Source organism: Cyprinus carpio, chromosome B7 (assembly GCF_018340385.1).
Source record: "Cyprinus carpio isolate SPL01 chromosome B7, ASM1834038v1, whole genome shotgun sequence".
In the NCBI taxonomy this organism is placed as follows: domain Eukaryota; kingdom Metazoa; phylum Chordata; class Actinopteri; order Cypriniformes; family Cyprinidae; genus Cyprinus; species Cyprinus carpio.
The window spans coordinates 11871798-11896034 of record NC_056603.1 but is presented as its reverse complement, the minus strand read 5'-3'; the positions used below and the strand labels follow the sequence as shown (position 1 = coordinate 11896034).

Sequence of the window (24237 nt, the reverse complement as noted above, 5' to 3'; positions counted from 1 at the left end):
TGCCATTAAAATGCATCAAAAAATGACGCTTAATGTAAAGTCTACACCCTAAAGTAAAACCAGATTTAAAACCAGAACCTGCCAGGAGACTTCTGGTAAAATCCTTACAGATTTTTCAATCATCTAAAATCCAACTATTAAAGGTTGACCAAACTAATCAATGTAGGAAAAAGCTGACTTTACATAAAATATTAATTAAAGTAATTTTTTGGCCATTAAGTTTGAGCAACAGCAAGAATAGTAAGAACTTACAATGTCAAGTTCGGTGCATTATAAAAATTACTGTAATTTTGACTGTAAAAATGTTACAGCAAATCCTGTTAATTGGTTAATTGGCTGGTAAGTTCCATTGTTAGTACATGTTATGGGTACAAAACCGAATTTTACTAGCAGTGGGTCCTTGCTAATTAGGTAGAAAAAAATCAGTAGTTTATTTATTTATTGCTAAATATTTTTTTAACTAAAATTAACAGGTTGTAATTTAACAATTTTTAGCTATAAAATTTTCAGGCTGCAACAAATTTTTTTTGTTTTGTTTTGTTTTTGGATCTACAAGTAAAAAACATAAATTTTGGTTTCATATTAATTATTATATCATGTTTGATGAAAGCACAGACTAACTTAAATTTTTAAATTGATACAACAATTTTAACATATTCCTTCATGAATTCCTGTAGTTGGTTGCTTCAAGTTTTTGAGTTTTATCAACTTTTGACTTTTTTTTTAAAGCATATGTTGCTACAGGCAAAACAAGGTGGGACGTGGGAAAGTGCAAAGCATTGTTTATTTTTTCTCAAACTGAAATAACAGTCATCCCAATGTTCATCTGCAAAGGAAAACCACAGACACAGTGTAGACAATCTGCACATCATCAAGCAACACATCGGTTCAGAACAGATGCAGAGTTATGAAAATCCTCCCATCATGAAATAATTCCCAGCCGTGTGTGGAGAAAAGGGTCTGCTAAGCAAACTCTTCGGCTCTCTCCTTGATGTGTGCGTCTATCTTCAGCTCCACTGCCTCATGTCGTCAATCAGCTAATCAACTGCCCAAAGCAGGCAGATGAAGTCATGAGCAAACCATCAGTCCCTGCTGAAGAACAGCCTGCTACTGGCAGTAATAAAATCATCTCTTCAGCTCAATTAATCTGAGCCACAATTAAAAAAGCAAATGTGCATTTCCTGAAGTAAACAGGAGTTTTTGCAACAATAGTTTTAAAATTTAATATTAGTCTTTCTAATACTTTTTATGAAACCTGTATCTATAGGAGATGTGCAAAACTATATATTTTTCAAAATCGACTAGTATGATTAGGTTGGTTTCAGGTTTAGCTGACCTTGACTAGACACATTTCTGGGAAGCATAAGATGCATTTTTACTACATCTGTGGAGTGAAACAGAACAGAACAGGCTGCAGTGGGTCTCGAGATGCATTTTTAAAAGTTAGACTATTTTTAACATAGCATCTTAGATGCATAAAAACAGCCAAAGATGTTTTTTTAAATGAATCCACAGACACAACTTTTCCAAAAGACTTGTGCTATGCCATCCACTATTAGCATGTTAATTAAAGAGCTTCAAAATAATACAAAAAATACCAATTTATTTATTTATTAATTCCTCCAAATATAATTGCCATGGTACCATGTAAAAAACATATTGCTCTAAATATCTGTAATCATTGTAATGTAAATATTGATTACTAAATAACAGTAATCAATATTTACAGTAGCTTGACATATAATAATTTTTTTAAGAGGGTAATGCATGATCAATATTCAGTTTCATGATTTATGTTGTGTTAAAATGTTAAAATGCATTACATTCTTTAAAGATGTAATCATGATTATTGTATTATGTCAAATATATGTGTATGTACTGTAATTCATAATGCCTCACATTTTATAAATAAAATAAAACATGCTGCATATTGTGTGTATAGTTAACAAAGCTATTGTTAACTAAAACTAAAACCATAAAAAACTTTTCTTGAAATAAAATAAACCCTGACGGAATTAAATGTTATAATTATTATTATTATTATTATTATTATTATTATTATTATTATTATTATTATTATTATTATTATTATTATTATTTTATTTCAGTTAATTGCCAAGGCAACTTTTCTCATTTCCATTTAGTTTTAATGGAAGCACTAATATAACTAAAACCAAATAAACAAAAACTAAAATTTAATTTAAAAAAAAATATATATATATATATATACATATATTTCATATATTAAAAAAAAAAAAATTACAAAAACACAACAAAATTACTAAAACTTTAACTAAATTGTTAAAAGAAAATTTCATAATAATAATTCCTAATATTAACACAAACTAAAATAACACTGATATATATGTAAGACAGTATGATTATCTACTGTATAAATAGCTTTATAATGCATGACGGTCGATTGCTCTTATTACAGCTTATTAGATCTTTGCTCTTTGGTCTCTCTGAATACTAAGAGATGACAGTGCAAACTAACCATAGGAGATTATGCAACTTAATACGGGCGACCTTAACAACAAATTCCACGACTAATGCATAGAGCTACTGTCTTGAAAGATATACATGAAAAAACATGAATATTCACCTCTGGCTCACCTTTCTCCAGCTTGAAAGAGCTTTCCATCTGAGCCGATCTTTCCTTTAATATCATCAGGTCATGAAGGTCACCCCACAAACCCATCACAGAGCTTCTATCATTTAGCGGGAATGCCAGGTGGCCTTTTTAGCAGCATTATATCAGGAAGAAGTAGTTAAATAAGGAAAGCTCAGAGGCCCCCTGTTGCATGTACCTGCAGGGCCACAGCAGCTGTGAAGCAGGCTTTTCATCTAAAAACGTCCCCTAATTAAGTTAAGTCCACCGAAGCCCTCCATGACATTCAGTTATTCTTATCCACCTCGCTCCCTGAGGGCCGACTGACCTATTCAACAAGCGGGCCGCTGTGGGTCTGCGCTGGCCAGATGCCGAGACCTCGCCACAGTCAACACGAATCCCAGCAGAGTTTCAAGAGGAGGACAACACAACCGACAGATTTGACCAATCTCCCTATCAAAGATGAGGACGGATAGGGTGAGATTTCTTCAGAATCTCCAACGTTGCTCCTTGAGATGAAACGGAGAGCGAATGATGAGTGCGTAAATCAGATTAGAAACTTAAGAAAAAGACCTCAGTAATCTTCTAAGTAAAGTTATGTAAAGAGAGATCTATCTATCTATCTATGTATGTGTGTGTGTATATATATATAGTAAATTGACTCTTTTATTCAACAAAGAAACATTAAACTGGTTTAAAGTAACAGTATAGTACAAAGGATTTTTACAAAAGATTTTTATTTTGAATATAAGCTTTCCTTCTGAACTGTCTATTTATCAAAAAAATCCTGGGGAAAAAAAAGCATATCATAGTTTCCACAAAAAACAAAACAAAAAAAAAAAAATATGAAGCAGCACACCATGTTTTCAACATTGATAATAATGTTTCTTGAGCAACTGAGCAAATTGGACTGATTTCTGAAGGATCAAGTGACACTGAAGACTGGAGTAATAAAGCTGAAATTCAACTTTGCATCAAATAAATAAATTCTATTTTACAATATATTCAAATAGAAAATAGTTATTTAAAATTGTAATAGTATTTCACAATATTTGTATACTGTTACTGTTATATACTGTTATAATATACTGTTTTTACTGCATTTTTGATCAAATAAATTCAGCCTTGCTGAGACTTCTTTCGAAAACCTGACAACTGTTGTGTCTATTTTACTGCTAATTTATCAACATAAATAGTTCCTAAACAATATGTTCATTCACAATACATAAATGTTCATTTATATAACATGAAATGTTAAAATTATTAGGCAAGGCAAACTTATTTAAAAATCAGAATACAGAAAAAGTAAAACCAAAGAAAGAATTAAAAAATTACAATGAAATGAATGTGAGGGACATAAAAAAAGAGAACAGTTTTATCATAATAATGCTTAAAAATGGCATTTCTCATAAAGAAGAAACAAAGTAGACACTTACAGTATACAGTATGAAACACAACTTGTGACTCAATTAAGCATTTTAGGAATATCTGAATAATAAAATATAATTCTGGTGACCATGGTATGATAAAGCATATTCAGTAAAGTAAAGCAAAAATAATAAGTACCAAAAAAGTGCATTCATTGTTTGTGATCTTAAACATTCTGCAACTTCCTGCAGAAAAAAAAACGAGCAAGCTCAAACCGAACGGCCTGCTGTGGCATGTTGTGCTATAACTTTTCCAAGCGATCAGATTTACAACACACTAGCGGCGTGGTGACAGTTTGAGCGTTCGTCTGAGCACTGAAGGTTTATCTAACGGTGTGATGCTGGTGTGTGTGTCTGTACGCATTAGTAGCAGTGTTTGCAGATCGTGTGGAATGTGCTCTGATTTGCCAAATAACACACTCTTCCACCCACCCGACAGGAAACATCTCAAGGGTGGGTTTCCCAGGTAACAACACTACTACATGCTTATCAGATTTACGATATCGCAAAGCAGTCCAGAAACACAAGTACACACAGGATGAGAGAACATGAGAAACAGAGGCAGCAAGAGGAGGAGGAACGCCATTGAACCCCACGGAGCATCTGGGCTCACGGCCCAAATCTCAACACTCCAGAGCAAAAGCCCAATCTATGAGCTGCTGTTGCACTCTTACATTCAACAATATCACACACAGCATTGTAAACCACAGGGAAGCATTTTCTATGTATTTATTTAATAAATAAACAGGATATACAAAATAAAATAAATAAACTAAATACAATAAATAAACAAACTAAAATATCTAAACTATAAATAATAAATACAAATATGTCACATGTATGATATAAAAATAGTAATACAATTAAAACACAAAAACTCAGAATAATTATACTAACTCAAAAAGAAATATCAAAAGACTAATTATGATGTCAGCTAAGTGGTTTTGCCAGTGGGAACAGAATGTTTATTTCAGGAATATTTTAGAAAATCTTAGTCTTTTTATTTAATTTTGATCTTAGCCATCTGAATTTAACTGATCATCCTCAACATTAACCACTTTTCATCTTGGCAATAAATGTAGTCATTGTTATGTTTATTATTCTTTTTTTGTAAAATGCATAAACTTTTGGCAGTCTGCTCAAACAATGAGTCATAAAAGAGATTGTAGCTTATATCATGTCCAGTTCATTCATCACACACTATATAGTGTAGAAGTCTCATACTGTAGCATGTTATCCAGAACACGACCCAAGAAACAAACACACAAACCTGCCAAAGGTGGTCTCCTGCTGTCATCTGCTCTATCAGACTCAGAACTGATACTATGCAAAGTTGAAAGGAAAAAGAAAAATATGATCTAAAGAAATGGGGTGCTGTATAAGCACTTAAATGTTTACTTTAATTTGGATTTGGATTGAATATCAAACACTAGATGCAGAATGACCATATAACCATACAGTACCCTGATCCTGAGTGATTTACAGCCTTTGATCAGCGCAACACACTGACTCAAGCAATCCAGAACAAACAACATGACCTCAGTGAAAACAGAAAACATCAGCCAAACTCAAATCAGCAGATGACCTTTGGCTTTAACAGTCAACATTAAATGATAATTGATCCTACCAATTTTCTTAATACATGTTATTTATTGTGTATGACTCATACAGTATGTGCATGTTATTCCACAAAAAACTAAATGTTTGTCTTTGTAATCCTTCATCAAAATGCACAACTTTTCAGGCTGATGTCACCAAAGCTGCTTAAATTTGAACCAACGGGTCCTAATTGCACAGCAGACTCTGTTAAGACTATTTATCTAGAAAATAAAATACATTTTAAATACAAATATTTTACATGCTATGTATTTTATATGAAACAAAATTTATATAAGTATTAATTAATTAATTAATTAATTAAAATGACTAAATAAGTAATAAGTAGTTTGTCCTGTGGAAGCAATGCACATATTTTGTAAATATCTCATGCCTACTTATTTATTAAATAAAATCATTAAATAAAAACAAATATTCATTTATTACATGTATTTTATAAAAATAACACAAAAATAATAAAAAACATAAAACTTTTAAAATATATAATATAATATAATATAGATAATATAATATAATATAATATAATATAATATAATATAATAAAGTTGTTTGCCTGGTAAAAGTAGCGCATATGTATTTATTAAATAAAATCATAAATCAAAATCAAATCAAAAAAATGTAATGTAAAAAATATTAAATAAAAATATTACATGCATTATATTTAAAACACAAAACTCTCAAAATATTTGTATAAATAATATTATCAATAATAATAATAATTATAAATAATAATAATAGGTTTGACCGATTTGACATAATAACAGGATTGTGTTTAATTCAGATTCCTAAAAAAAATTTATTCACATTACAGATGTAAAATGGTTTACAGGCCTCTCTTTGTACAGTTTAGTAGCGTGGATCGTCTTGTTTAATTTTGCTTATGGGGTTGAATAAAGGATGAACCTGTGCTGGTGTGTGTGTGTGTGTGTGTGTAGTAGCAAGACACAAAGCAGGTGTATACACAGCTCCACTCTCAAACAAAGCCGGTGACGGGCAGTTCCCAGGAAGGGGTAACGTGGCGTAAAATCTATGCACAGCCTTTCTTTGTTGCGATTCAGGCCTAATCCATCTGAGCGCTCTGTAATAAAAGTTAGCGACTGGTTGTTGCGAGCGGGAACCAGCAAGCCGGCCAGAGTTCAGCTGGATAACTCCAATAACGTAGCTATGGTTACACAGTGCTGCCCAGCTTAATGAAAACCATTGGGTTTTCATTCATTTTCTTATGCCTTTTGATAACGGAACTGTCAGGACAGAAAATAAAAAAACATTGAATATCTATCAAAGTTAGGGCTTGAATTAATCTAATTGAATTTGGGTACCATGAACTTTACACACTTGCAGCTGCTCCTTGTTGTTTCTCCGTATGATCAGCGTCTGGTTACATATCTAGCTAAACTGGAAAAATACACAATTAAAAATGTGTTTTTAACCCTGTAAAGCCTTACATATGAATTAATAGAAATAAAAATAATAATAATACATTATATATACACATATACATATATATATATATATATATATATATATATATATATATATATATATATATATATATATATATATATACATATACATATCTATATATATATACATATACATATATACATATATATATATATATATATATATATATATATATATCTATATATATATATATATATAAAATGTATATGAAGTTTATTGAACCATTGAACCAACATGATAAAACAAAACAAAACAAATTTTTAAAAATAAAATAAAATAAATATGCATTTTATGTTTTGATACATCAGGCTTTTACAGCCAATATTATGATACAGTCAGAATAATTGAGGAGAAAACCATGCAATTTGGTGCAGATGTTGATGTTAATATGGCCAAAAAGTAAGATGACATTGTTATTACTAACACAAAATGCCTATAAATATTTTATGATCAAAGCTGTGTAGTTTTATTGTGGGGATAAAACATAATCCAGTGCAATACAATGACGATTGAAAAAGGAACAAATAAGTGCTCCTTAAAAGCCTGATGATCACATTTAATACTCACATTTTAACATGATTTTTCTAAAAAATGATATGTGGATAATCATGCAACCCTAAAGTGCTTCAGTCCAGTAAAGGCTGCATTTATTTGATAAAAACACAGAAAAAAACAGCTCGTGGAAAAAATATTGCAAACCTATTTAAAACAGCTGTTTTCTGTTTTAATGTATCCCAAAATTCAATGCAGCAAAGCTGAATAAAATGAAAATTATGCTGATGTGGTACTCAAGAAACATTTATTATTATTATCAACTGACACTTTTTTTTAGGATTGTTTCAGTCTATTTGTATCAACCTTCAAAAAGACATGACAAAATTACAAAACAGAGCAAACGGAAGGTGTGATACAATAGTTTAGTCATAACTTCACCATATCAATAATGAAAAAATGTTAACTTTCTAATTGTTATATTCAAGTTTCAGCTTTGACCACGGGGGCGCCAGAGACTAAACACCACCTTTACTTTAATTGTAAATTCGTATGTCAAAGGAACCACACATTTGTTGACTTATTTTATGCTATTTGCATTTGATTCTAAAAATCAGGGGAAACTTAAAATATAAAATAAAAGCCAGAAAGTTGGTTGTAACGCACCATAGAATCTAAACTCGTAAAACTAATATGACATGCACCAGCTTCACTTTTCCCATTACATCTTTTGGAAGAAGACGTAGTTCCCTGCTGACTCCACTTCTCCACAGACAATTTGTCCTTCTGATTGTCCTCACCCATAAAACGTCAACGAATGAGACATTCTCTGACCTCATTTGATTTAGCAGGTAATTGCTTTTGCGGAATTGAATATTTCTTCTCGCATTCTAAGGTCTCTTTGTTTCTTTTTGTTTGTAACAACTTAGTTTAGAACAGCGTTTCATGCAAAGTCCTAATTGAGACACATAAAGCACAGAGGGAGGACAATATCTGATCTGTCCAGCATGTTAAGAATGTCTTAAAGAAGCCTCTGTTTGAGTTAAACCTTGTTGAACCTCTGCTCCACAACCCCAGAGACGACCCTGGCATCATCTATCCTTTTGTTATCTGTTCCTGTTTCTCAAACACTGGAATTCCTCTCAGAACAATAAATTCTTAGCGACTCAATCTTCTCCCTCCTGGCATCCTGCAAATTAAATAGTCAGGTGGCTTTTTTCTATAGTAGAACAGTAAAGATGATTTTTAGTTGAAACTGTTGATTGCGAGGCAATGGCTACTGTCACTTTAAGAGTCAAAAAAGCAAATCAGGGAATATAAAATGAATACCTGTGGCTCCTGACGATACACTGAGGTCTTATGAAGCGAAACGATTGGTTTGTGCAAGAAAATGCACATTATTTGCAACATTATTATCTGTAATCCAGAGCCTCAGGCAATAGGGAAATCCTTTTTATTTTTCTCAACAAACTGGTTCTTTCAGACAGTTGGTTTCAATAAAGTGGTTCCAAAAACTGATTCACCAGTTTGTTAACGTAATCAATCACAGTCCGCTGTGCAATTTATTTTGAACATCATATATCTCACACACATACTGTACATCAGCTTATCTCTCAGTATGAGAAATTGTCTGTTTTCAAAATAAAACAGACCAATTCGAGGGACAGCGCAAGTTTGCAAACATTATTACAGTGTAAATTTATGGACATACAGCTGAAAAATAAAACTAATAAATATAGTAATATTCCCTCCACACTGCGCACACATAGCTCGCATAAGAGAAGAGTATTTTTTAGAGGGATGGGTGTGGCCTCAAAATTAAAGGTGAATGATAAAACAAAACTCCTGCTGGGGTCAATCATACTTCATTACATAATTAATAAACAGTTATTTTTTTCTGAAATACATAATACATGGAACAGCTGTGACACTATATTGGCTGTTTATGTTGCTGAGGCACAGAACCATTGGATGACACAGTCAGCTGTGCTTTATTGTGAATAAAACAGCTGCCGACCAATCAGAATCAAGGACTGAAACTAACCAATTCACCGCAACTGAATTATTAAAGCACCCAATAATAATGTGAAGTTTGGATGTTTTACATGTCTTAAGTATATAAAGTGGATAAAATCATCTTCATCAGCTCACCTTTTTACATAAACAATGAGAAACCATAAAAACTTTAATTTCTCCCCTTCATTCAAGTGCTCGGTTCACGTACGCACATCCCACCAGATCATCTGTCCACGGTATGAGTCAGAACTGTTTCCTCAGTCCAGTGGCTGTTAGAGGAACTGGAGCACTGAAACAGTTGGCAAAAACCAGTATCTTGGCTCATTTCAAGTCAGCGAACCTGTCAGACGTCAAAAAGTAAGTTTTGATCGAGTAACTTGTAGATCTGTGCTGCTCGAGCCACAAACTTTTTCAAACTGATTAATCTAGTTCACTAAAAAGAACCAGTTCAAAAGTGAACTGGACAACACACTGGGTTTGCTTGAGACTCTGGATTACAGGTAATAATGTTGTAAATGTTAATTTTCTTGCACATACTGATCGTTTTGCTTCATAAGACCTCAATATATCATCAGGAGCAACAAGTATTAATTTTGTTCTTCCTGATATGCTTTTCTTGACTCTCAAAATACCAGCAGCCATTGACTTGCATTTTCGGAATTACCAAGGGCTACAGTTTCAGCTAAAAATCTAACAAAAAAAATTCACTTTTGGGTGAACTATCCCTTTAAGAGGACACTGCCGTAATGTGTTAATGTTAAGCCGCGACCAAAGAACGCTGTGTCAGAGTACGTGAAATAAAGCCACAAAATGAGGCAATTGCTAAATCGGCGCACTCTCAAAAGACAGTCAAACGAGATCCAGATGTCTTTTCTGTTCCAAGGGCCACACCTGTTGTCTGGGGGTGAGACAGGAGACACACACACAAACATAATGCAGTTCGCATATGTGTTCAAACGTGGCCACTGTGTTAAAAATATGACCTTGAGCGAACTTGAATGTAGGGAATTGACACAACAGGTGTGCAGCCCGTGTGAGTCCCTTAAGTAGTCGATCCAAGCTGATATGAGAAGCCCCCCACATAGCAGGAACACACACACACACACACACACACACACACAGGTTGAAGGTTTAATGACAAAAACAGCAAAATATTTGAAACAAAAAACCCACATGAGGTGAATTAACATGACTGTAAAAAATACTCTAAATAGTTCTGTTCCAAAACCTAGTGAGCTCCCTACTTAGACTGCATTAGGCATCATGTGTATTTCTATCCTTAAAGAGATGAGTGCACCAAAAACTTAAATCACCTTGCTGCGCATTCATAAAATGTCTTAAATGCTTACTGATACCAACAACTGTCAACATCTTTTGCTGCAGGACAGCAATTATAAATAGTAAATATTCTTTAATCTTTGCAGAAATGGAATATGAATCTACACAAAAAGTCAAAAATGGCATTTTCAAATTTATCCACCCGAGAGAGCATCTTCTAAAGGCTTTATTTTCACTGGCCAAAAACAGCATCTCAATATGGACAAAAGGTCAAAACATAGAGAAAAACATGCCTTTTCAACCATATCTGGATTCATGTTGATGTAGCTTTAGTTTTAGTGTGTGTAGTACACTACACTAGGTTTTGAAACAGAGCTTATATCCTCCTCTCTCTTCTATACCTGCGTGCATGTGTTTATATGTGTGTGCTTTTTAAAGCCAAGCACACTCAATCCAACTTTCACTCCATGCTCATAATTCAGAACCTCAAAAAGGCCTGTTCCCCGAGCAAAAACATGAACCCTACAATAACATTCAGCCATTTTGGCCCAAGTTAAATTCTAGAAGTTTTCCAGATTTGATTTATAGCGTTGGAGGGAAAGGCTGATAGGATACACACACTTTTTCTGAATATCCCCGATGGCAGCTGTAATGCTGGGCTTTCACGGTTACACAATTATGTCTCCTAAGTTAATATTAACCGTCATGTGGTCAACACACTGTGACCCTGTGTTTCTCTCCGAGAAATAACAGCATTCAGCCACACTACAGGAATCCTTCACCCAAAAGTGAATATTCTGTCATCATTTACACCCCTTCAAGTCGTTTCAAAGCCATAAACTGTTATATTTACAATGGAATGCACTCCACACAGCTATTTTTCAAAAGTGACTATCAATATCAAGCTCCAAAAAGAACATAAAAACACCATAAAAGTAAGAAAAAATCAAATATAAATAAATTTATGATAGGAAATGGTTGTGAACAACTATTAATAAAGAACAATGCAATGTTAAATTTGAGTTATTGTTACATTAGTTGCTATTATTTTTGTGCTGGGGGCAGTTGAGGATGTAATATCTCAATTAAATATTTCAAATAAAATTCTCAGAAAGTAATAAATATATCTCACCACTACATTCTTACCCGAAGCGAGACATGCCTGGCATGATTCCTCTACCAATACCAACATGTTTAATTTCCTCTCCATCTTGATTCTCGTCTTATCAACATCTTGACACGTCGAGGTCTGAGAATAATTCTATCTGCGGTGTGACCATGAAAGCGGCTTGGCAACAATGAATGAACATCTTTCACTAAAAACTATTTCATTTCAGACAGGAGGTTTGGTCGTCACGTTGAAGTTCATGTTGAACTTTTTGAGGGTAGTTGAGGACACATTTTTGCTTTGTGTGTTCATCAAAGGCAAAGTTCAGTCAAAACAGAAGAATAATGTCAAACATGATTTTTGATGTAACAGTTGTGTTGCTTAATATTTTTGTGACTTGTTTTTTCAAGATTCTTTGAGGAATTCAAAAGAACAGCATTTATGTCAAATATAATTTTTTGTTCGATTGTAAATGTCTTATTTGATCAATTTAATGCATCCTCGCTGAATAAAAGTATTAATTCCTTATAAAAAAATGAAATCTTACCGAGCCAGGCTTGTTCTTGTCAATGTTTCCAGCATCAACCTCATTACGCCCTTGTTTTATGTCTCCACAACACTAAATCCTTTGATAATAAAACATCTGCAGCTAATATCTGCCTACCACGTTGAACTTGATCACATGCATTGCGATCTAATTTCAAATGTCAAGCATTAGCCTATGACTGAGCCACATCTTGTCAGGCGTCTTTGAGGATTAGGCAAATGGGACTTTACACAAGCCTCGACTGAAAGTGCTCAGGGTAAAACACTAGATGTCCCATATAACTAAGAGAGTCTTGATTAGCATCCCAACTTTGGCATTACCAACATCCTTTTTGGCATGAGGACCTGAAAGTCAAAAGAGGCATTTCAGAGATGCGAATTTATGGAAATGCCGCATTAAAAATAGATCAAGGGTGTCATTGCATAAAAAGGCATTATGAGCACTAGCAGGCAGTGGGGTGATGAAATGTGTTTTTAGCAGTTGGAAAGAATTTAGGCTTTAATTAGAGACAATTAGGAGCAGCTCAGCATGTACATTTACACACATACACACACACAGTTGAGAGAAAAGTCTGTACTAAATACCAAAGTGCTGCGTAATCAAATGCTTCACTTACCTGTGATTTACAAATACACAGTCAAAGGGGCCACAGACTTTCGATAAACCTTTAAACATCAGGGAATTTTTAAATGTTTTATAAAACATACAAATCAGGAATCCAAGATTTGTCTTGACAGACAGATATAACAACAGAACGATAGAACGATAGATAGATAGAACAATAGATATATAGAATTATAGATAGAATGCTAGATAGAATGATAGAACGATAGATAGAATGATAGATAGAACGATAGATAGAACGATAGATAGATAGATAGATAGATAGATAGATAGATAGATAGATAGATAGATAGATAGATAGATAGATAGATAGAATGAACGACAGAACGAACAAACAATAGATAGAAGAAACGATAGAACGAATGATAGATAAAACAATTGAATGATAGAAAGAACGAACGATAGATAGATAGATAGATAGATAGATAGATAGATAGATAGATAGATAGATAGATAGATAAAACGATTGAATGAATGAATGAACGAACGAACGAACGATCGATCGATAGATAGATAGATGGATGGATGGATGGATGGATGGATGCCCACTACAGCTCATCTACACTTACAGACAGAAGCAGCCACTGAATGTGACTCATTTCTGCACAGTATTAAATGACTCTTTAATGATGGCCATATATGAGGTGTGCATCACTTCTTTTGCAGTAAGGCACTGCATGTAACGAGACTCCAGACTATTACTAGGTGCATTCTGGGAATTGAGGGCTGTTTGGAACTGATCCGAGAACCACAAGTGTGTGACGCTAATAGAGGACCCACAATGCTTCTATCCATCACATAGGATTATATTGCATTAAAACCAGTGAAGGAAATTAACTTTTTTTTTGTGCCAGCCACATTGGCTAGTAAATGCTCAATTTCACCAGCCATTGAGATATGTGTGATATTAAAACAACAACTCACTACATATTCAAAATTGTGCTTAGACACGCATATCATGAGCTTTTCTATTGCATGTGCTTCACAATGAAATCAAAAGTGTGCAATAATGTTTCTAAGAAATGCATTTCAAGTCAAATACCAAGCCGAGATGTTGTGAGACATTATGTTTTGTATTTGTATCACATGCATCTTAATTTACATATTAGTGTGGGATGTTTAAAGTCAATTTAGATTGTTAATGATAGTAATCCATTAGAAAATGGGCATCATGCCCATACAGACTGACAAAACAAAACACACCTTCAGTGGCCCCCAAAAAATATTTGAGCACTTAAAGGGACCAATGTTTTGGATACCATCATTTCTTCAAATTATCTTCTTTTGTCTTCGATAGAAAAAAGAAAGCCTACTCTCATCTTCCACATACTAAGATGGCATGACAGGTTAGCAATCTTGAAAGGTGCTTGGCAGGCGTATCTGGTGAAATATATGCAGGGCAATGTCACGCTACTATATTTTCCCGACTTTAGTCCAGTCACAACTACCAAGAGAAAGAGCTTTAATCCAGTCTTGAAGAAGATGACAGCACTTGGTCTACAGCCCTTCCTCACATATCCGGCGGTAATTAAATTACAGCACAAAGGTGATCAGATGATGTTCGACTCTCCTGAAAAGGTGGAGGATTTTGTTACTTCACTGTCACAGAAGATGTATTCTGCAGCGCTACAAAGCAGCGGGAAGGCAATGGCTACCGTCTCCATCCTTTCAGCTCAATGAGGGAAAATCAGCGATGAGGTCTGTGGTGATACTAACTGCCCTGAAGAGAACAATAACAAGATGGCCAGGGGCACTTGTTAATCTCTTTTTGGAATCCTGCCCTTGTCCTGTACCCTCGTCCGCTGGCTGGCAAATAATATTGAATATTAAATAAATATTTATTTATTTCTTTATATTATTATTATCTTTCGAGCTAATGTAGAGCAGGTTTGATCATTACATTTTTGGCTTAGTGGGCCTTTTGGGGGACATGGCTTGCATTAAAGTGGACTGGTCACGCATCAAAGTGAATTTTGTTTATGCAGACCTACAGTCTCTTTACTGTGTGGTCTGCTTTGGATTTTGTACATAGTTGTTTGTTGTTCCTTTTTGTTGTTTTTTCTATGCCCTTCAACAGACATCAATACTTTTATTTATTATGCTTTTCTTTTAAAAGGATTATGCATCTAGGTGGATTGGTATCTAGGATACATACTAACGTCAACACAACACTGGCAGTATGGTCTTGCTTTTGTGTTGTTTCACTTAGACATAATCTTGGCATTGCGAGTACACAATGCATGTTCTAAATATATTATCACTGAACGTGAATGGCCTAAATTCTACTATCAAGCGTTTTCCTGTGCCCTGATACAAGAGTCCCATTTAAAACAATGCGATGTGGCACGTTTTCAAAACAAGTATTATGAACTAGCAGCCTTCTCTTGTGCTCGTAATAAACTAAGGGGGTGCTTATCTTAGTCATTAGGAGGTTACATTTAACCACTGAACATACAGGGAATGATGATGAGGGTAGATTTGTTTTTATACACTGTAAAGTAAATAATGACAGGTTAGCATTGGTCTCCATTTACTGTCCGAAATGAGGCAGTTTATTTTCACAAATATTTTCAACATATTTCTTGAGCAGATTGATTGCCCTTTAGTGATGGGTGATGAGTTTTTTCTAACAGACATAAGACTTTCTCTAGGATAGATAACATTTCTCAGCCCATCTTTAATTTCATCTAACTCTTCCATCTCTATATTACCAATTTTATTGTCTGATCACTCTGCAGTTTTATGTTCACCTTTCCAACATTAAGACCAAGGTCCCTAGATGGCATCTTAAAACATCATTACTAAACAATCACATTCATTAATTCGCTAAAAGATCACATAAAGGAGTTTCTTGAAATTAATATATCTTGTGATGTAGACCCTCAAACATTGTGGGAAATGACAAAGTGTGCAATACGAGGATTCTGTATATTTTTTTCTTCTGCTCTTGCTAAAGTGAAAACCCCCCAATTTACACAATTAGAAAATAAGATTCAATTATTACAAAACTTACAAAAACAAAATTTTCTGATCAACAATTGAGCATGGTACATTTCATAGAGACTGGAAAATCATCTTTGATATCACTGCTTCTTAAAAAAGGTAAAGATCCATTAGATTGCTCTAACTACAGACCAGTATCACTCATCCCATGCGATCTAAAAGTTTATGCTAAAACTCTTGCCTCTCGCATGGAGAAAGTAATTCATAGCTTAACAAACGAGGACCAAACCAGTTTTATTAAGGGGCATCGCACGTTCGATAATATGCATCGAGTTTTTCATGTACTCGATTTTGCAGACTCTCTTCTGAGCCCTTGTGTGGTATTTTCACTTGATGCAGAAAAAGCCTTTGACAGGCTAAAGTGGAACTATATGTGGCCAGTTCTGCAATGTTTTGGTTTCGGTGAACATTACATTTCTATGATTAAGACACTCTACCACTCACCTGGCATCAGTCTTAACTGGTAATATTGACCCCCCCCCCCCCCCCCCCCCCCCCCCCGGTTACCTTTACAGCGTGGAATGAGGCAGGGATGTCCACTTTCCCCTTTATTGTTTTGTTTATCCCTTGAACCACTAGCACAAGCTATTAGGAAATCTGACATTTCACCAATTAAGATTCATGACCATAATCATATTGTTTCATTGTACGCTGATGACCTTATTTTATATTTATATCATTTTGATATGTCAACAACCAATACAATTAAGGAATTTGACCAGTCTAGTAGTTTATCGGGGTACAAGATAAACTGGACCAAATCCGCTTTAATGCCATTTAACAATGTAAAGGTTAACTCCCCTATCCCCTCATTCATTCCTATTAAAGATTCTTTCATCTATTTTGGTATAACCATATATAAACACATTCATAAAATTGCCAGAAACAATTTTAATAATATGTTAGTCAAGATCAAGAGTGATACTCAAAGATGGAATAATCTTAAAGTCTCTCTCCAAGGCAAAATCTCCACTGTCAAAATGAATTTGTTACCTCGGCTTAATTTTATTTTTTCTATGTCTATGTCTTTCCCCTCCTCCAGGTTACTTTAAGGAGATCAATTCCATACTTTCCCAGTTTATCTGAAATGGTAATGACCCCGAATAAAACTTGTCACATTGCAGCGTCCTATACTTTCAGAAGGATTGGCTGTTCCAAATTTTGAATTATATTATTGGTCATTCCAACTTAAGGCTAATCTAAAGTTTCATGGAGAGTAATTGAAGCTGACAAGGTTAAACCACATAGGCATAGATATTTTATTTGCTGGCACAGGAAATAAAAATGATAAATATAAATTTGGTCCGGTTGTGGCCAATTCTATTAGGATCTGGAAAAGGGTGAAATGCCTGATGGGAGGGCCTTTCAAAAATTTTATAACACCACACCCTTATGGCACAAGTTGCACAACTTTAATTTTTTATGCACAAATTGGCCATTTGTCCAGCCCTCTTGGTCTACATAGGGCATAAACACTTGTGGTGTCTTATATGATAACCAAAGACTCTGCTCGTTTCAAGAATAAAGAACTAAGTTTTGTTAACCAGCATCATCATATTTTGTCTTTTTTCAGTTACGCTCTGCTCTCAAGGCCTATGGAGTTCCCTGGGCATCCCACATTTCCTCTCATCCTATGTGGGATTGGATCACACCATCCTCTGGTCGGCCATCTGTTTCTCTTATATATAATAAACTTAACGATCACACTGCAAAGCCTCTCTCTTTTAAACATATATGGAATTGTGAATTAACAGCTTTTGACTTATTGGTCAACTGGGAGAGGGTGTGGTCTAATCTAATCTTAACTTCTAAAAACTTGGCTCATCGTCTTATCCATTTCAAAGTCATTTATAGAGCATACATAACTCCTTACAAGAGGTTCAAAATGAAACTGCAATCGACCTATAACTAGAGGTTAACCGATTCATCGGTTTTGCCGATTAATCGGCACCAATGGTTGATTGGCGTAACTATCGGTTATCGGCAAAAATCCATGCCGATAGTTTTCCGGGTTGCGTCTGTTGCTGGAGTGGCTGAGAAGGGTCCGCTGCCATTATACAATACGAGAGCGGCCTCTAGAGGCAGAAATCACTAACAGCACGTGTTGTTTGTTTTGACACGTGACACTGCATGCTGCACAGAGCGGGAAACTTCAAACGCGCATTTAAATGCAGCCAACAGAAAATCCTGCCTTGGAACGGAGCGCCATTCACATAGTTTTCCATTAAATCACATTATATTTGTCCCAAATCATTGTTAATGTACATAATGACTTTACCCTAGGCTATTAATTATGTATTGTGGTCTTTCTGTTGCTCTAATACAGTCTGTATGTTACATATAGAGAGCTGTAATACAGATCGCACTTTCTCTTTCCCTTTGCTCTGTTTTTCTAAACACCAAGCTTCAAACTCATTTATGCCACATTGTTCATTTCTTGAAGAAAATTCCGTTTGGTGATTAAATAAACAGTTTTAGACTGCTACTTTAATTGAACGTAATGTGTCTGGTGTGTGACTTCTCCTAGACGCAGCGCTGCGCTTTTGCCCAGTGTGTAACTTACATATATATATATATATATATATATATATATATATATATATATATATATAAACGAAAACTAAATCAGTCATGCTTAAAGATGGCCATCTTTAAATATCTACAGTACACTGCATGGCAGTGTTCTAAAATAGAAGCAAATTATATATATATATATATATATAGATTAGATAATCATGCAGTGTTCTAAAATAGAAGCAAATAAAGTGTGAGTACACATACAATATCAATAATCTATGTATGTAATTTTAATGCTATGGCCTTGTGTACTGTAGATATTTAAAGATGGCCATCTTTAAGCATGACTGTTTTAGTTTTCGTTTAGTATCCATTTTAAAAACTATTGGTTGATTAATCGGTATCGGCCAGTGTGGTCCAACCTAGCTATCGGTATTGATAATATCCACTATCGGTCGACCTCTACTTATAACTGCCATATCTGTAACACTGTATCATCAGGTACTTTTCTCCATATGTTTTGAGAATGTTTAATTGTTGTAAACCTATGGACTCATGTGAATTCTGTTTTATCCTTTTTACTACAAATTGATTACACGTCTAATCCAGGTTTATGTCTTCTCAATGACGATTCCAACTCCTGTATAAATTCATTAAAGAAGAGAATGTTGTTTGCTGGTTTTACAGCTGCAAAGAAGACAGTAATACAAAACTGGTTTACTTCTCACATGTGTGCAAAAACATTTTGGATTCATAGCCTCCTTGGAATAGTGGCCTGTCAATGTACAACGGCACGAATTAATGGAGCTAAACCTGGGACTATTGATGCATGGCAATGTTTTTCTTCTGACATTTTGGTATATGTAAAGGAATGACCATGTAATTTTTTTTTCTCTCTTTCAAATTGTAAAGTGAAGGTGAAAAAAGAAAGTTGTGACATTTGCCAAGTATGGTAACCCATACTCGGAATTGGTGCTCTGCATTTAACCCATCCAAGTGCACACACACAGCAGTGAGAAGTGAACACACTGTGAACACACACCCGGAGCAGTGGGCAGCTATATATCCAGCGCCAGGGGAGCAACTGGGGGTTCAGTGCCTTGCTCAAGGGCACTTCAGCCATGGGTATTGAGGGTGGAAGAGAGCACTATTCATTCAGTCTTGGATGCTAATTGCTAATATAGTTTCAGATGTGGTAAAACACACAATATAGTAGCAGCTATGATGCAAAAAACCTCTTCACCATCTAGCTACAAATACATACAGCATAAACCAACTATTAAAGGCATCTCATACTTTTTATGGCTCAAATTCAACACCCTCCTGCTTTCTTCATCATAGTTCACTTCAAAGATAGTTAGTATGCAAGTTCCTTTACTCCTGCTGAGCCTGACTCTCCCAATTAAAATCTCCATCCCAGTACATCGGCATGCCACAGATGGGGGCCAGTTTTACAAATACCCAATCAAAGACCTCAAAGATGAAACCTGGCACTTGCTTTCTCAAGGTGAACACCTTCTCAAACCCAGACGTTCAAAATCGCCCCAACCGTAGCTTGCTCCTTGACCCAAATTAATCAACACAATCCAAACCCATCCATTTAAAATCTGTATTCTGCCTGCACAGTGTCACGTCTTTTCAAACGAGAACTTATTTTAGAAAGGACTGGACTGACTGTAAGTGGAAACACTGGCACTAGCATGCTGCTCGGAGCCAAAAAACTCCAGCTGGCTAAACTCAAAGTCTCAAGCAGGTAGCGCAACACAAAAAACCATTAGATATGCTTTACAGGGCTTTCTGAGGAAAGCTGCTTTATACTATGGGCCTGTCTGTCAGGCGCTTCGGCTGGCCGGGGAGATGCCCAGAGGGAACATGTGCATTATCTATTAGTTTAAGCCCCGTGTCTGTAGGGGAAAGCCCTCCATCTGTGGCTAACCTCAGCAGGCACAGGCCTGGATGGTATCCACCCTCTTTCTGGCAAGAGAGACGACTTACTGGAGAGACGCAGCACTGGGGCCGATGGCATTTTCTTTTGTAAGAAGAGCCCTTTACCTTGCAGAGGGGATGACTGGGAAGGTTTCACATCCTTTGACACATTCTAAATATGAAACGTCAGTCAGTATAAAAGACTTTATTCTACCATAATGGGCAGAAATGGGACCCTTTTTTCAGTAAGGCCATTTTCTGTGTCTGCCTAAGAATGGAAACTGTGTTGAAATCATTGGGAACTGTATACTGTTTAAATATGATGTGAAACCGGTGATATTTATAATAACTAAAGCAAAAACTGTATATATTTTGGCAGCTTACTAAAATAAATACATTTAAGTTGAAGTGCTAAAAATTAAAACCTAAAACAAAAAATAAATCAAAGCTAAAACTTTAAAAAATACAATGAAACCTGAAAATGTAAAACATAAGAGATCATTTAAAATATGAATGAATGTTATAATAGTACATAAACAACAGTAAAATAACAAAAAAATAGCAAAACAAATACACATTTCAAAATATACTACGCTTGTTGAAGTTTTTGTTACCAGTAAAGTTTTAACACTGGTGAATGTAATTTCAGGTTTGTGATGTGTTTTTAATTTCTGGTTTGTAAATTATTTTTAACATTTGTAACATATTTTTTGATTCTTTATTTGATAAGACATGAATTGTCGCACACAATTCAAATGAAAATTCTTTATTTTTATTTCTAAAATACTAACTGGTCCCCTTGGCTACATTCACACTGCAGGCAAATGTGGGCCAAATCTGTTTTTTTTTTGTTTTTTTTGCTCATGTGACTCAGATCTGTTTTGTCATGACAGTGTGAACAGCACAAACCGCATGGAATCTGATCTTTTTCATTCTGATTTGTGCCACTTCCACATGTGGTACTAAATCCGATCCTGAACTGTCATGTCAGATTTCATGTGGCTTTAACGTCACTCTAGACCGACATTCGTCATAATTCTGAGCTGACGGGAGACACTTCAAGATTTAAGGTATTAAGACAGTAGCGAAAGGTTATCCGTGGAAGTGTGATGTGTCAGAACTCATGAGTATTACAGTGACAACTCTACAAGCAAAACATGAGGGCTCGTATCATAAAAGTTTAAAAACTCTGCTTTCCTTTGTCACATCCTTGTCTTTATTTTTTCATATTGCCTGTGCATAATTTCGCTGGCTTCTGCAACGCATAATAACAACGCATAAACGCATAATCGCTTACTTTATATCCTCCGTGTTTACTTCCATATGATGGCACGCTGCACAAGTGTTGCCAAATCCACATTTTCCTCTTTTGCCGTGGGATGTTTTCAACTTTGTGGGTTGACACGACCCCACTAACACAATGTTTACCTCCCTGAACATGATTGGGCTAGTTTTGGACTAGTTTTAAGAAAGAATTTTGTTGTGAAAATCTGGAAACCCTGTTCGTATCGTTCTTTTGCACATGGGTCAGTTCAGAACCATGATCTGTTCACACTGATCTGATCTGATCTGAGAAAAAAATCGGAAATGAGCACTAAGGCTCGCAGTGTGAACCTTTTTGATCAATAAAAAACACGTTCATGTTTCCAAAAGTGAGTAAAGTAAAATGGCTACAAATTAATTTTTGACTTTGATACATGTTATATTCTACAACCCAACTGCAATGCAACGACCTAAAACATTTTTAAATGATACAAATAGTGCAATTATACTGAAACTAAACACTGGGAAAAAATATAAACCAAACAAATACTAACAATAATAGAATAAAAACTATTGAAATCCATGCCAAATTGATAAATTGGAGAAAACTGAAAAATACAAATTAGCATACAATATATACTGCAGCAAAAGAAACAGCAGTATGGTAGAATGCAATCGCAAACACAGCCATGGAGAATGTTTCACACACACACACACACACACACACACACACACACACACACACACACACACACACACACACACACACACACACCTATCAGCATTGATATACAACAGCAGTACTTTAGTACGAGCTCATATGAGCAGAAATGCTTGGTAGTTTGTCCTAACAACAGGAAGCAGCATGTGTTTGCATGGTTGCCGTGCCACCGCCACATTCCTGTATTAAATCACCATAATAAAAGTCATCCTTGACATGCATGCCAACATGTCACAAGCATAACAACTGGCCTGGAAACAGACATCAGTGCTGGACTGACACAAACCAAGGTTTCCATAACAGGCCCCAAAACAGTCTGATGGCACACAAGTGTGTCTGGGTTAATGACTCCCAGGGCAGGCGCTCAAAAGAAAACAGTCAGGCAGAGCTTTATAATACCTATAAACTTCGGGTTTACCTGGACTTTCCTGATACAGAGGTTTTACCGAGACGGCCTGGCCTAAATTCCCCTTAAGATGAGAGGCTGATCTCAAAGTCTTAACTGATCATACAGAGAGGAAATAGCTCAACAGCAGAGTCCCAAAGAACCACTGCTAACACAGCACCTGTCACTGAAGGTAAATATTATATCTCTGATTTGTGAGCAAATCAAAATCTACATTATCGACAGGTCTTGTGCTCCCATATTTAATAAATCTTTCACTATTTCAGAACGGATAGTTCTGGTCCTGGATTCTGATTAATAAAGCTAAAGCAAAAAGCAAAAATAAAGCTAAAAGCAAAAATACTGCTTATTATAAAAATATATTAAATCCATTATTGTCGGGTTCAGTGAGATGTTTTTGAAAAAAGTATCTTATGCTCACCAAGACTGCATTTATTTGATCTAAAATACAGTAAAAATTGTAATACTGTGGAATATTATTACAATTTAAAATAGCATTTTTAAAAAAAAAAATATACAGTATAGTTTCAAATGTAATTTGAATTTAACACTTAAATGTGAAACGTCTTTTTTTTAGTGTGTGAAAACTGTGATGCGTTTAATTCAGGATTCTTTGATGAACGGAAAGTTTAGAAGAACAGCAATCTTTTGAAACAGTATAAATGTTTAATGTTTAATTAAATGCATCTTTCTGACCCCAAACATTTGAGAGATGGTGTATAAAAATTGTGTTTTATATAGATATACAATAGACTTTAATAAATTGCATTTATCTATTCTGCATAAAAAATAAAAATAAAAATTAATGAAAAGAGGTTGATTCTAACCTGGCCAACAAAAAGTTACTTTCAAATCAAATTTTAAATAATTATTCTTCGTATTGAAAGCTTCATCATCAGAATTTGTTTAAACATGACAATTTCATTTCTAACTATTCTTCCAACTGTTTTCCTCTCGGTGGAGCACAAAAATGCACAGACAGACATTATAAATGATTGACAAATTAATTGATGACTCATTCAATCATACGCCAAGTTCACTTTTCTACAAAAAACTCATGCAATATTAATAACAAATTTATAGATCTGATCCGAAACCTAGCGAGGTACCTACCTACCTAGACAGCATCATAGGTGTGTTTTCGACATACTGATTGTTCCAAAGCATAATTAGTGATAATTAATAGGAAGCATACTTATATATCATAATAAAAGTAA

The 24237-nt window shown here is 34.9% G+C and overlaps 1 protein-coding gene across 1 annotated transcript in view; it reads right to left on the bottom strand.

Annotated features, from left to right (window-relative positions):
* Positions 1-24237, bottom strand: part of LOC109112132 (ADAMTS-like protein 3) — a 181288-nt gene that overhangs the window by 134891 nt on the left and 22160 nt on the right. The window lies entirely within an intron of this gene.